At 44.6% G+C, this 3,881-nt stretch overlaps 1 pseudogene; it reads right to left on the reverse strand.

The window, feature by feature from the left end:
- Positions 1-201: 201 nt before the first annotated feature.
- On the reverse strand, positions 202-777 carry LOC102478299 (60S ribosomal protein L29 pseudogene; annotated as a pseudogene).
- Between the last annotated feature and the right edge of the window lie 3,104 nt (positions 778-3,881).

Here is a 3,881-nt window from a genome sequence, read left to right on the forward strand (position 1 = left end):
GCACAAGGGGCCTATAGCAAAAAAACGCTCTTAAAAAAAAAAAAAAAAAGGACTTTTTTCAGGCTTCTTTTGGGAACGCTTTTCTTTTTTTCCCCCCACCTCAGGTTTATTCGTACACACAGCACAGGAGGACACCAGTCCCACACAGAGAGCAGCCCGGGGTCACCAGTCCTTCTGTCTTCGTACTGTCAAAGGCCTCTACTACAGGGCTTTTGTGGGGGCCTGGACACCTTTGGGAGCCGGAGCTGGAACTGAAGGCGGAGCTGCAGCTGAGGCCTGAGCTTTGGTCTGGGTCTTGGTCTGAGCCTTGGCCTTGTTGGCCTTTGGACGAGAGAGCCTGAGGCCCTTGGCAATACAGGCACGAGCACGTTTCTGGAGCTTAGGGTGGGCAATGTAGGCATGACGACTGAGCTTGCGGCTGCTGCCCTTCGGGACGCCCTTCTGAACCTCCCTGGGCTTTACGAGGGCCTTGATGGCCTCTGCTAGTGGACTCATGGCCCTGGCGTTGTTGGCCTGCATCTTCTTCAGACCCTTCCTGTTGTGCTTCTTGGCAAAGCGCATGTTCCTCAGGAATTTGGGGTCCACCCCTTTGAGAGATTCGTATCTTTGTGATCGAGGTTTCTTGATGCCATTTCTATGCCATTTTCTGGGCTGGTTGTGCGTGGTGTGGTTCTTGGACTTGGCCCTGTCTGCACCGAAACCCATGGCCACCGAGCGGAACCCTTTTCTGGCATCTCTAAGGCTGTACCACAACTTCTTTGGCCAACCGTGGTACATTATACAAAGTACAATGCCATTTTGTGATTTTTCTCTTTTCCATGTCTGTTTACTGGACTGCGTGGAGATCCTTGTTCTCAGACACAACAAACACTAAGTTTATTGTGTGAACATGAGCTAGAATGAAGTCTCATCTAAACTGTTGCATATATCTATAAATAGGGAGTTAACAAACAGGGAATTTAGTATAGTGTTAACACTGGATTATAATCCACAAAGCCTAAAATTATGTTTTTAATTTACTACTTGTGAGCTGTAGAGATCTTAAGGAAATACCTTAGCCTCCACACAATTCAATTTTCCATCTGCAAAATGAAAATACTGCGATCATATTAGCGATAGCATAGCCTAGTGTTGACCTTTTTCAAGGGGTTGCCTATTTTGCCTGAAAATGTTTCATTCATGGTAAAGACACAGAAGAGAAAAATTACTAATGCAGTAGAGAGTAAAAAGTAGACACCAAACTCTTTTATAATGAGTTTATTCATAATTTATAACATACATAATAGGATAATTTTTCCAAAGACATGGACAAAACGAGGATAAAGGAAGTGATTAAGATCATTAGCGTTGACTTCAAAGGAACACCAGGCAGCACAATGGACACACAAAATACACTACACAAAATGTTCCTTCCCGAGGAGTCAAAATACAAAATGTAGGTTGCTGTGTCACTAAAATAGCTGGACTTTGCTGTCCTAACCTCCATACAGAAAAGAAGACAGAGAGGGTGGGAGGAGTGATTACTCCTCAAACAGAGAGTGATTTAACACCCCCACTGGCTATGTGACAGATAAATGAACTTGCCCAAGTCACTAAGCTTGGATTTTTCCACCCATATTAATTTCATTGCTGGTACATGACAATAGCAGTATTTGTTGGTGACAGGATTCGAAGACCTGGGCATCGCAGCTAGAGGGAACACAAACAACTCAGGGCAGCACACTGCAGTCAGATCCACAGCGTTAGCTCCTGCGGTGACCACAAGGCAGGGGAGCCCATGGCTGCCTTGAAGGCTTGATGGAGTGTTGGATCAGACTAAATTTATACCTTTTACTTACACTGCTGGTATTCCTTCCACCCCAAATCTTTGGAAGCCATTGAATGTGGTGGAAATGTGGTCTTGTGGCCAACAAACAGCAGTCTGGAGCCTGTGGCTGACTGGTTTTATTTTTAGAGTTATAGGAGATCTCCGTCAAGCCTCTTTCTGTTATTCTGAACCTCTCAGTTTCCCAAATGTATAAAGGAAAGGCCCCCGCAGCTTGGGGGAGTGGCAGAAACCTGGGCCTTGCGGCCAGAAGGACCAAGACTTCAGTCTCTGCTTCAGGGCCTCCTAGTTATATGGCTTAACTTCTCTGAGCCTTGTCTTTTCCATCTATAATATGGGACTTAAACACCTGCTTACTTCATGACTTCTTCAATTCAACGGACTTTTATTCCTCTGCACCAGGCAATATCACGGACCTGAGTTCTCAAAGGGGAGGAAAATAGACATAGTGCTTGTCCTCATGGAGCTTAAATAACAGATGCAAAGCACGTAGCTCTGTGTGGGCTTTTAACAGGCACTCAATAAGTGTTTTCAGTTGGCCATAAGTGTAATTATTGAAGTTCAGTAGCATTTTGATATGCTTCAATTTCCTTTGCATTCCAGTTCTGCTCTTGCACGTGGTACTCTGTCTGGGTGGTTAGCTGTTTACGTGGTTCCTTTCTCACTTTATTCATAGTTGTCCTCACATGTTATCTCCTCAAAGAGGTTATTCCTAACCACCTGTTAAAATAGCCCTCTCCCCTCTATCACACCCTGTCTTTTTGTTGTTGTTGTTTTAGAGATTCTTTTGTTATAGGGCATTTACACTTGCTGGAGAGACAGAGAAACAGAAAGCAATCACCTCTCATGGGAGGATGGTCATGCTACAATCCCCTCTTCTTCGTTCTCCTCTTGAAATTTTGAGCACACACGCACATACACCCAGTGTGAGTTTCAAGCTGCCAGGTCCAGGACTCAACTCCTAGTCAACTACATGGGAGTCCGGTGCCTTAACCACTACTCCACCTGCTGGCCCCATACCCTATTTTCTTAACTCGCTTTAAGCCCATTCTAGATGGGTTTAAAAACCATTCTAGGGACCAGCAGTTAGCGTAATGGCTATGTCGCTGGACTCCCATGTAGTTGACCACGGTTCGCGTCCCGGGCCTGGTGGCTTAAAACTCATGCCAGGCGTGTGTGCGTGCGTACCCAAGATCCCGAGAGGAGAATGGAGGAGAAGGGATTGCGGCGTGGCCATCCCCTCTGGGGGGTGATTTCTCGCTTTCTATCTCTCTTTCTCTCTCTGTCTGGTGAGCGCACATGCCCTATAGCAAAAACCTCTAAAAAAAAAAAATTCTACTAGTAGTAAGTGCCACTCAGATTTAGGACAGATTTTTGTGTTAAAATCTCCATAATATAATCACACTTTTAAAAGATATATTTGAAGACAGTTTACAATAAAAGATATAAGAATGGCCAACAGGCACAAGAAAAGATACCCAATATTGGGCCAGTCAGTGGCATGGTGGTTAACTTGGCTAGAACCCACATGCATGACTGACTATGTGGTTCAAATCCCAGACCCTGTGGTTTGAAAAACACACTGAGGGGACTGACAGGTGTCATGGTGGTTAAAGGTACTGTAGTCTCACATGGCCGAACACGGTTTGAGAACCGGGCCTGGCAGCTCACTTTCTCGCTTTCTTTCTCTGTGTGTGCGTGTGTCTCACTCTAGTCAAGTTAAAAATAATAATGATACATAAAATATAGAGAATAATTCTTAGAAAAAATAAAAGAAAAACACACTGGGCACATGTACATGTGTGCCTAAAATCCTGAATGGAGGGAAAAATGGAGAAGGAATTGTGCCATTACCATCCCCCATGGGGTCGTGTGCTTTCTCACTTTCTCTGTATCTTTCTGTGTCTCTTCAGTGAGCACATACACCCTCTGGCTAATTAGAAGAAAAAGATACCCAGCATCACTAGTCATCAGGGAAACTTTAAAAGGAGTAACACGGTATTTGCAAGTATTTGGAATAGCTGGAACTCTCATACACACTGCTGACTTGTAAAAC

The sequence above is a fragment of the Tupaia chinensis genome, unplaced genomic scaffold, assembly GCF_000334495.1.
Source record: "Tupaia chinensis unplaced genomic scaffold, TupChi_1.0 Scaffold144215_1, whole genome shotgun sequence".
NCBI lineage: Eukaryota > Metazoa > Chordata > Mammalia > Scandentia > Tupaiidae > Tupaia > Tupaia belangeri.